At 40.2% G+C, this 12,111-nt stretch overlaps 1 protein-coding gene across 1 annotated transcript in view; it reads right to left on the reverse strand.

Annotated features, from left to right (window-relative positions):
- The window catches only part of PID1 (phosphotyrosine interaction domain containing 1), a 281,609-nt gene that overhangs the window by 268,994 nt on the left and 504 nt on the right, over positions 1-12,111 (reverse strand). The gene's annotated exons all lie outside the window — the stretch shown is intronic.

Here is a 12,111-nt window from a genome sequence, read left to right on the forward strand (position 1 = left end):
CTCTCTCTCTCTCTCTCTCTCTCTCTCTCTCTCTCTCTCTCTTTTTCAGAAAAATGGGTCACATCAACCCTAATTCTGAGAAGGATTCATCAAAGGTTTCAGGTGGATGAATTCTCAATCAAGTGACAAAACAAATATCCCACTGGAACTGGAAAGCAAGGGTTGGAACTATCACATGGTCAGGGTGATGGTGGTGAAAAATTAAAGTATGTAGATAGTTCTGGGATTAATCACCCCAATGGGAGGGGAACAATGGCCCCCAATCCATTGGCATGGCCACTCTTCTGGATGATAAAAATAATAATGGCTAGAATTTATACAGGACTCTAAGGTTTACAAAGCGCTGTATAATATTATCTTAACTGATTCTCAAAATAACCCTGGAAGGTAGGTGCTATTATTATCTCTATTTGATTGATGAGAAAACTGAAGCAAGCTGAGGCTAAGTAACTTGTCCAGGAACACACAGCTAGTAAGTGCCTGAGACCAAATCTGAACTCAGGTGTTCCTTACTTCAGGAGGAAGGCTGCCTGCCCACCATGATCTAGCTAGGAGAGAGGACACCCTGACACTGGAAATCAGATGACAACCCCCAAACAGTGGAGTGATACAGTCACTAAGAACATGCCAGGTCATATGGGTTATCCACATATGAATAATCAAGTGGTAGTCATAAATTGAATAGAGTCTTGCAGATAAGTACCAAGAACTTTACTAGCCAGTAATTATTTTTTTTCCTTTGGGGGAATAAGGGAAAAGACAGACAAAGTTAATGGAAAGGAAATAGATTTCCACCCAAAGGTAAAATATTCTTCATGTTTTACCTGGAAGTAGCTCTTGTGAATCTGATTTTAAAGTAACATGTCATCTTCATTCATCACCCAAAGTTTACTGACCTGTATTTGTTCACTTGCTTGTTTGTTTATTTGCTGGGCAGAAGGGACAAAGAGAGTCAATAAGGTCCACTCAGGGTTTAGCACAGTGCCTGGCACATAGTAAATGTTTAATAAATGCTTGTTTCCTTCCTTTCTAAGGTGAGATAAATAGTATCATTATTCTTTATTCTTTTCCTGGGAGAAGGTGTTTGCAAGTCTAATTTTAAAGCAACATTTTATCTTCATTTATATGTCTTTCCCTAGCAGGAACTTAAATAAATGGCTTGTTGCAAAAATCAAACCCAAGTATATCAGAAGATGGGGAAAGAAAGAACAAAAGAAGTTAGACTGGGGTTCCTTCCCCCCAAATCCCGACCACCAGCCAGCATGATAGTTTTCTTATAGATGTCACCAATAGTTCGTTCCTATCTAGGATACAGGAAGGTAAGAGCCCTCTAAACTTAACTGAGTTCCATCTGAAATGAATTCATTGAGCGTCTATTTTATGTCAGGCACTGTGCCTGTGTTATCTCTGGAGGTAACACAGAGAAAAATGAAACATGCCGAGAGAGCTTCAGATTTTTTATCTAAGGACCTGGGTTCAAATCCCTACTTGTCTACTTCTAACCTGTGTGATCTTGGGCATACACCTTAGCTTCTTGGTGTTTAGGTTTCCTGATCTGTATAATGAGGGTTAACCTCTAAGACTCCTTCCAGACAGAAGTCTATGATCCTATGACTCTGCCCTGCAACAGGACAGCACCATGTCCCAAGACGTATCCAACTTTCAAACATACTGTGCTTAGCACATATAAACCTAGAAAATTAACACCTCCATCCTGGTTTTTAAAGGTTATTGCATTCAGTAAATCAAGCCTCCCTACAAAGCAAGCCAAGGAACGAAAGGGAAGCCTCACTCAGAACACAGCCCTGGTTAGAAATCACAATACCCACCAGAGCTTATTATTAAACAGAGCCAGCAACACAGCTTCTTCATTAGATACAGGGCTGTTGAGCATTACATTCTAGGCAGGATGTAATGGAGGAAAATCCAAGCCCTGACTACCAGAGACTTGAACCTTGGGTTCATCTGCTCCAGAGGTGGCAGTTACTGGCTGAATTAAGGGAGATATTTTCATAAATGAAATGACCCTTGGCATTTCTAGGCAATAACTATTAGAAAGCCTTGTTAATTGAGATCTTCCTGGCACACGCCTTCTCCCTTCCCCCACTTGTCATCACAGCAAGAAGAGGATCCCAACATAGAGGAATGTTAAAGCCCTGATTCACAATGCAGGAGCACTTGGAGCTGGACAAGATCCGTCACTTTCACTGTGTGTGCATAAAGCAGGACCTAATATCTCAGCAAGGGCTGCAATGTGCGAAAGAACAAAGATGGTCTGTGCCCTTTCCCTGATGCTTTTGGTGTGGGTCCTGGGTCTGTGGTATAGAGCAGGATGGCTACTCCAGGGCTCTAGCCATGATTGGTAACCAAGTCAGGATCCAAAGAAAAATTGCTCATATAAACAAGCCCTGCCCACGTCTTTTGATAAACATCTCCATCATCTCTTCTTGTTCTATTTGAAGTCTTGGTTCCACAGGACCCCACAGAAGCACACTGTCATCCAAATCAGTTTTTCTGGGCAACTTTTATCTGCTAACCATAAATAAGTCCTCTAACTGCTATGCATGGACTCAAAGAGCCTAATGGCACACAGCCAGATGTCTTTGGACTGTAACATTTTGCATGAACCTTTCTTCTGCTAGCTTGTCTAACTGAATAAAGGGAAAGTTCATGTCAGGGAATAGGAAAAGGAGGAGGGTACAGATTCAAGCCATAGAACAAAATCCATGAGTTGTACCACACCCAAAGATAACACAATACTATATCAAAATAGTAGGTAATAAGGAACAAAGGATGAGTGATTTCCTCGGAATGCTTAGCAATTTACAAATCACTTTACAAATGACTTTTGTTGACCAATTCACAGAAATAAACAAAGGAGCAGATAAGTATTTTAGTTGGGCTCTAGATTATCAACAATTCTAAGTTTTCCTAGGAAATCATCTTCACAATGGCCATTTTTCCTTGCACCTTCAGAATAAATAAACTAAAAAGGATATCAGCAAAAATTTACATAGCTACTTGTTTGAAAAACTACTCACCACTTCTAATGGGGCTAATGACTGGAAGTGAGTCTTCTATCAAACTTCTCAAAAACAGGATGCTTTTTATGAACTAGGCCATAGATCGGTTCCATAATTATCTTTCATTAGCAACAATTAAGGTATCCATTTTGGACAAATGGAAGGCACTCCAACTGAAGACATTCTTAAATATCCTTTTAAACTTCAGCTGATGTACAGTACGATGGCTTATTCCCTCACAAGTTTTATCCCAGTAGGACTGGTTAACAGGACTTCTTTGTCTGCATTTGCTATGGTTTCCTTTTCAAGGAATTCAGAATGGTGTTGTTGACCTAAAGAGACCTTAGTTGCAATCTGGGTGCTAACAAAACCATCAATTTATGTCTGTGTAGTACTTTAGCTCTTCAAAGTACCTCTCCATACATCTCTCTCATCTTATCCCCCAAACAAGCTTTTGTGTCATGCTGGCCATGGCCAAAACCAACATTTAATGCTCTATTCCCCTGTCAAAGCTGAGGAAAACAAGACTCGTGAAAGGTTCACTGATCTGTGCAACATCACACAGCTCAAAAGCACCAAATCCTCATTATTTCTGATTTCTCTCAAATCTGTTCCCCTCAGTCCCCACAGAAGCTCATCTACTCAGTCTTAGAACTCCTTCCCTGGAACTGAGCTTCCTTGCCTGGGGTCTTAACAAGTAGAAACTTGTCTAGTACATTACATCTTGACTGTCCTAGACCAAGAGACATCCTCCATACCACCTTGCGATCTGACCTGTCCCAGTCACTTTCCACCTCTTCTGTTGTACATAATAAGCCAATCCATGCTACTATTGCTTCTAGGAAAGGTGCATTGATTTACTCACCATCTTAGAGATTCCCCAGATCAAAACTCCCTTTCCTAGCTACCACTTCTCTTTATATGTTGTCACCACTATTAGAACAGAAGCACCTTGAGGGGAGTGATTGTTCCACTTTTGTACCTGCATATATAGTACCTACCACACTACCTAGAAAATGTCATTTAATATTTTCTTCAATCATTCATTCATTCCTCATGATCTTTCTACTAACCATACTTTCAGAGGCTGCCTTGGTTTCTGTTTTTCTTTATTATATAGAGGTCAGAGGACCACTGAATTTGAGAGCTAGAGTTAGAAAGGAGGTCAAAGGCTATCTGGTCCAACTCCCTCATTTCAGATGAGGAAACAGGGCCAGATAAGTTAAGTGACTTGTCCAAAGTCACACAAGTAATAGGGGGCAGAGCAAAGATGAGAACCAGGGGTCCTCTCACTCTAGAACATGTAATCATTCAACTGGACCAATTAAGAACCCTGTGAAATCCTTCCTCAGGTTTTAGATACATGCAGCTTCAATGTAGGGTCACTAGATGGCGCGCTAGTACATGGAGCATGAGGCTGGAAATCAGAAAGACACATCTTCATGAGTTCAAATCTAACCTCAGACAGGTACTAGCTGTGTGACCCTGGGCAAGTCACTTCACCCTGTTTGCCTCAATTTTCTCATCTGTAAAATGAGCTGGAGAAGGAAATGGCAAACCATCCCAGCATCTTTGCCAAGAAATCCTCATATGGTGTCACAAAGAATCGGACACACAACTGAAAAACAAAGCTTCATTGCCCCCTTGTCTCTATGAAAGGTAGTCAGACTCTCTTTGATTTCTAAGTTGAGTTTCACCATTTTCTGCTATCATTGCAGAGGAGGGGGGAAGGGGAAGAGAATCAGTTTCTTCCTTTTCCTTTGATCAGTTTTCCTTACTTCCTCTCTTTCTTTTTTTAATGTTCATTGGGCTTGAGATAACCTCAGATTTGGCAGTATTGTTTCACAGTTAATTAGGCCTCATTTAATTCTCCTTAATGGGTGTTTCAGAGGTTAGGGAAAAAGCATAAGAGATACAAGACAATATTGTCAATGCTTCAAATAAATATTGAAAATTAAGCAAGAGGTGACTAAGCACAGAGGGGAAACATTCAGTACATTTATTAAGCACTTTCTATGTACCAGGTAGTAAGCCAAATTGCTAAGAATACAAAGTAAAAAATGAAATTTTTTTTGTAAATGAAATTACGCCCTCAAATTTGGGGGGTGGGGGGGGGTTTGGGTTTGGGGGGGCGGGGGGGGGGGGATAAATATATCCATATATAAACATTTACATCCTCAAAAATACAATCGTGCATCTTTTGAAGCCCCCAAACTGTAACTTTATCTCTGTGAATAGATTTCAGGGAGTCTACAAACTTAAATGAGGGGGCAGGAGAAATGCATCTTTATTTTCAATAACTTCTAACTGAAATTTGACATTTCTTTCAATTACTCAAAACTATTGCTCTGAAGAGAGGTCCACAGGTATCACCAGACTGCCAAAGGGATCCATGATACATGAATGACAAAGAACCCTGCTCTAACTAATTAGCTGATCAATTAACCTCCTACCAGAACTATATTAGAGGAGCAAGGCTTGGAATCATCTGAATTTCTTCCCTCCCCAACCTACCCCACTTTTAAAAGTGCTAATGAATAGCAAATGACCAAAAGGAAAGTCAAAACAGAAGTGGAGGGGTAAAGGGATAAGGAGGAGCCTGGGAAGTAAGCTCCTTGGAAAACTACAAACTAATTCATGGGAGAAAATTCTCATTCCACTTTCCATAACTTCCTACAGAAAATATTGTTCAGTTCCATGGAAGACAAGGCAAACAACTGTTCTAGAGGTGCAAGGGGGAATGGGGTACAGGGGATTCCCAATACAGACTCTGTTATTAGGTCAGGTAATCCATGGGAAGTCTCTGGAACTATTTTCTCATTTGTAAAAACCCAAGGAATTGAATCAGATGGTTCCTAACATCCCTTCAGCTATGAAGGTCTATGATTCTCACAAACCTGGTGAAAAGGGTCATACCTCAAGGTGTGTAAGCTGTCAGTAACTAAGGCACCATCCGCGATGAGTCAAAAGACTCTGCTTGTATGACCTGACTCAAGTTATTCAATGTCTCTGAGACTCAGTTTCCTCAGATACAAAAGAAGATTAAAAATACTTAAAATTACCTATTTCCCACTAAAAACAATAGGGAAAATGGATCTTAAAGGTTTCTCATAATAAATCATAATAATCATAATATTGGCATTTATGCCATGCTTAAAGTTGCAAAGCAAAAACTATTATCTCATTTGATCCTCATCATAACCCTGTACAGTAGATGCTATTGTAATCCCTACTTTACAGATAAGGAAACTGAGGCTTAGAATTATCAAGTGACTTGTCCAAGCTCACATAGTTAATAAGGGTCTGAGTCAGGATTTGAATTCAGGGCTTCCTAACTCCAGGTCCAGTACCATATCCAACTATGCTCCCTTAGCTGCCTCTAATGCACTCTTAACACTCTTCCAATGGAGGCTTTAATATCAGTATGAACATTCATGTTATATTTCCTCCACAACTTAGGAAATAGTTAAGAGTTGCTTTGGTCAAAGATTCATCAGCCTAGAGTTACTCTAGAGATGAGGCTCTCAAATCAGTGAAGTCAGTTTTACAATCAATCAATCAATATTTACCAAGAACCTACTATGTGCCGGATACTGTCCTAAGTGCTAGGGATATAAAAAGAGGCAAAAAGATGTTCCCTGCCCTCAAGGAGCTTGCAGTCCAAGGAAAGGAGACAACATGCAAACAAATATAAAGCAAGCTGTATACGTGGGAGGAATAGGAAATAATTCAGAGAGGGAAGGTCCTAAAATTAAGAGGCACTGGGAAAGATTCCCTGTAGATGAGATTTTAGTTGAGACTTAAAGGAAACCAAGAAAGCCAGTAGATGGAGCTGAGGAGGGAAAACATTCCAGGCAAAGGGGACAGCCAAAAACAAACAAACAAAATGCCAGCAGCTGAGAGATGCAGAGTCTTAGGGAACTTGCAAAGAGGCCAGTGTCACTGGATCACACAGTACATGATGGGAAGTAAGGTATAAGAAGTATAATTAGACTGGAAAGGTGGGAATGAGTGGGGTATAAGTTATAGAGGACTTTGAATCCCAAACAAAGCATTTTGTATGTGATCCTGGAGGTGATAGGGAGCCACTGGATGGTTGGTGGCTGAAATGGGAGATGGACAGCCCATTCCTGGGCCAGTCCTTGAAGAAACCTTCCTGGTTTCAATGAGTAAGTCAAGCTGCTCCATTGCCAAAGACTTTGAGATCCTAGTACCAACTTTTTACTAACATAAGACATTAGAGATAGAAACTATCATAATTATACTTTCAATAAAGCATAACATAGATCCATTCACACATTCAAGTATTAAGCACCTATTATATAAAAGGCAAGAGGCAGAGAAATAGATTAAGGTTCCCTCGCAAATCTGGAAAGATCTTATTTCAAATTCTGCTTCTGATCCATATTGGCCATGTCTGTACTAGGGATCATTAATATTTTTATGTCATGGAACCCCTTTGGTAGTCTGCTGAAGTGTAGGGACCAATTCTCAAAAAAAATTATTTTTAAATGCATGAAATAAAATACATAGGATTTCAAAAAGAACTGATTATATTGAAATAACAATGTAATTTTTTTCCCAATTCAAGTTCAGAGACCCTCTGAAATCTATCTATGGATCCTAGATTAAGAACGCCTGGTCTAAACGATGGGCCAGTTATAACCTCTCAGTATCACCAAGCAGCTCTCAAGGACTTTAACTTATAGCAAAATGTGTAAATGTAGCAGTGGAGGGAGTTTTCACACTGAGAGTGTCCCTTCACTGTTGAAGCCCCATGTCTGAACCAATAAAGTGCCATGCTATGTACTAAGGATTTAAAAAAAAAAAACAGCATTTCCTCTCCCCTCAAAGAGGCTACTTTGGCAGGAATGGGGGAGGTGGGAAAGTTGTAGATTCCACATAACCCTAGGTCTAACCTAAATATTTGCTATGTTGGCCTTTCTCCTCTACCCCTTATTCCTTTGCTAGTCTGCAGCATTATATAGATAATAGAGTCACTAAAGAAATAACCAAGAGAGAACACTCCCTATGACTGCAGTTAACTGTACCCACTTTCACAAGTCAATTTACTTCTAAGGGACAGATTACTTCCAATGACAACTACAAAACCCATATAGATTTTAGTGTACCCAGGACAGCATTAAAGATAGGCATCTTTCCTCTATAAAAATTAGAGCTTTGGGTTATATTATTTAAAGGAAGGAAAAGGAAACTACTTTCTTAGGAAAGTGCTTCATTCCATTCTTCTTTCAACAATTCATAATCCTTTGAATTCCCCCAAGCCAAAATTCATTGTGCATGATAGGTGAACAGGAAAGCAAACATGTTGTCATTGACAAGAAGGATGATCTTGGTATTTAAATGCTCACACCCATTTTTAATCCAGTTATATTTTTACTGGGGGTAACTTCCACTGAGGGCAGGAGCAAGGAGTGCAGGAAGCTGAGCCAAGTGAAAATCCAAGGCAGCAGATCCACTTGAGGCAGTTTGTGTGACTGAATGGGAAATAACCCAGCAGAGGAAGGGTCATACTTAAGGCAACAGGTCTCTTTGCCTGTTCATGTACCCAGGGGGAAAGAGCTAAACCCCAAGGCTAAAAACATAACCATTACACTCCTTGGCAAAGAGGTTGGCAAGAGGAACAACAAAAACAGATCAAGGATTCCACCCCCTGAGCCAGGATGCAAGTTGCTGGATTCAAATAATAAAGACCTCGTCAAAGTTGGCTGTCAGTTCTCGTCAGCACTCTGCCCAGTCAACTCTCTTGGACCCAAATACCAGAGAAGTAAAACCTTTGAACTTACATCTAACTAAGAAAAGGAATAAAAGAAAATGGCTAGCTTAATTTTTTCCCCTCTTCTTTCTGGATATTTGGTCTAGAGACTACAAATTGATTTCACCATCCCACAAGGGAGCTCTCTGTTTCTTCGGTTCCTCCCCTTCACTTTGGCCCCTCTGAATATGTATGTTTGGATTAAATATTAATAAAGTATGTTTGAGGGGACAAAGAGGGCTCTTTCCAAGTCCGTGGGGCCTGAAAGGACAGAGGCATGCTGGGCTCTGGTTTACAGAGATATAAGGTTGTGGATTATCCAAACTTGTCCACCTGGGCCATTCTCTTCATGAAGAATTCTGGGCACAGGAAAACATCCTGCTGTCTCAGGTACCCAGGGAACAAGTCTTTCTGTATTATGATGTTTTCTGTGCCAATAAATAATTTTTTTTAAAAAAATAGAGGGACAATGTAACAAAGGGAACCACAATCCACCACAAATTTGATTTTGTCACTAACAAATTCCTAATCTCCCTCCTCTCACCATAAATTGTTCCCCACCACCCCCAAAAAATAAGAATTGAAAGTAAGAATCTGATTAACATTTTCTCTATCAATCATACTGTCTTTAGAACTAGAGGGTTAGCTGAAGTTATACTTTATTTGTCTTGAAAGAAATATAAAACCATTAAAGATATTGTATGCAGGGACTGTCATCCAAGTCCCATGTCAGTAAATAACTTTCAACCAAGACAGTTCCAATCCACAGTGAAGTGCATTGTTGTCCTAGCTAAGGAAGGCATAAAGCATATTTTGTCCCTTATATATTTCAAGGGACCACTTCAAAATGAAATATATGTACTGCAAGCACAAATCATTCTAGAAATCATTCCAAACAACACATTTGTACATTTCATAGAAAAGAAAGTGGATATTTCTAGTAAGGGAATATCACCATTTAGAACACAAGCCAGGAGAGTTTGCTTGCCAAGGGTCATGTACTTTGGAGCTCACACACTTTCCTAAGTAAAACAGCCTGGGTAGGAATAACTTAAATAGACAAAAATTCAGAAAGTCAGAAGCATAAGAACACCCAGCCATGGGGAAAAGTATCGAGGACTCTGGCAATTTCCTCCATAAGGGTTTCCAAGAGATGGTTCATTCAGGACATTAATGATACCTAATAAAAGGACCCCTTGGAAGGAAGAATGAGAAGTCCATACCAATGCACATACCCACTACACTACTATGGTAAAGCCACAGTGAGACTGACAAGCTATCCTAAAAAGCTCTTTCTCTAGTCTAGAGTCAGAGGGCCCTGGATTCAACTTTTGCCTGAGTCATTTGCTGTCTGACTTGGAGCAAGTCACTTAACCTTATCTGAGCCTACGTGTGTGTACAGATACATATATACACTCATGTCTATATAAATATTTGTGTGTATGCATATATGCATACATTTATATAAATATACATACATATAGGTTATGTATATAAATCTATAAATCCACCTCAATTTATATCTATATTGCTTGTGTGTGATATGTCTATATGTGATATATGTGTATATATACATATACACATAGACAAAATACATATATACATAATAATATCCTTGTCTATTGCTCTTAACTTCTGAATTCACCTGAATGAAGTCCTTCACTGCAACTTGTTGCTGGGTAAAACCTAGCATGGAAAAATCTGGTAAGGGGAAGCCCTCTCCCACCGATAAGAAGTCCAGTTTTCCTTTGAAATGATCACTCAACAAGCATTTATTAAGCTCCTACATGAGGCACTGTGCAAGCAATGGGGATGCAAAGACAAAAATAAAACTGTTCCTACCCTCAAGGAGCTTACATTCTACCAGGAGTAAGAGCAGGTATACACATAAGTAAATGGACAATAGCTAATACAGGGTGTCCCAAAAGTCTTAGTGCCATCTTAAGGGTGCACTAAGGCTTTCAGGACACCTTTTGGAATATAAAGGATTGGGGAGGGAGAAAGAAGCAAATTGGAGACTCACTGTTTTCTGGTCATTTTATTCATTTGTTGTTGATTTTTTTTTCCCTTTAAAGTCAAATATTGAAGCCCTTGGCATGTCCATTCCCTTTTTCAAGGGCTAACGTGCCAACGCAATATCAGGCTTAGTCTGTTTAACTATCCCCTCCCCCTCTTAAAGAGAACACTACACAGTAACTTGTTGCCACCATCTCCAGGGGTCTCAGCTCTTCCTAACCACTTTCAATCCTGGAGAATATTTGGGGGTTTGTAATTTTTTTTAATTTTGCCATCTCCACAATCCTTCAGAGTTTACATTAGACAATGTTGCTCTAGGCCTGCCAAAAGTTTGTCTGCGAGATTCTGTAAATTTCATCTGGCAATTGATCTGCCTGTCCATCTGGAGAATATTTAAGAGCTAACGGCAGGGGCAGAAGCCAGTAGAAAGGGCAAGCCGGAGACCTCAATGTGTGTCAATGCAAGCACCTCGCTGAAACCAGCACACTTGTCCAACTTTCAGCTAGTGCCCAAATGCCCCTTCCCTCCCGTTTCCTCCTGCCTCCCACCCCCAACTCCCTGGCACCGGAATGTAAGTCAAACGCAGTTAATGCCTGCTTGCGGCTCAGCTCAGCTCAGCTCGTGTCAATGAAAACTTTTGAATGCTGAGGGGATGACCCAATACCTGACTAGTCCAGGCTGCTCTTAACTTCTGACTTGCAGAAGAGGGAAAAGAGGGGAAAGGAAGAATGGCCAAAAACCAGAAACAAAATAACATCACGTTACCAAGCTAAATAGAGCTTGTGTGTATGTGTGTGTGATTTTTTTGGTAATTATATTGGCAAAACGGATGCTTTCGCAAATCATCTGTTCTGTCTTTCCTGAAGGCAGAAAAAAACATCTGGATTCAAGAAACCTAACCCCAGACCAGTAAATTCTGTCAGTGGAATGCAATTTAAAAATCTCTGGAAAGAAAGTCCTATTCGATATACAAACACACGCACATACACACACAGCGCCCAGCTAAAAGTTGTGTAAAGGAGAGAAGCCCTTCGGTCCACACACACACACACACACACACACACACACACACACACACACACACCTTTATCTCTCTGGGTTTATTTCATCATCCACAACAAACATTGATGAGGTACATGGCCCCATACTGAGCTGGTAGAGGCAAGTCCTAATCAACCCATCTTACATGGTTTTTATGAACCAAATGTAGCAGTTGAGTCCAGGATCCATCCCCTGTAATTACGGCTCCGTTTGCTTCTTTTCCTGGGCTTTCTCTATATCTCCCCTCTCCCTTCT

This window comes from Petaurus breviceps, unplaced genomic scaffold (genome assembly GCF_028583685.1).
Source record: "Petaurus breviceps papuanus isolate PSGF00001 unplaced genomic scaffold, PetGlider_PUasm1.0 688, whole genome shotgun sequence".
Taxonomy (NCBI): Eukaryota; Metazoa; Chordata; class Mammalia; order Diprotodontia; family Petauridae; genus Petaurus; species Petaurus breviceps.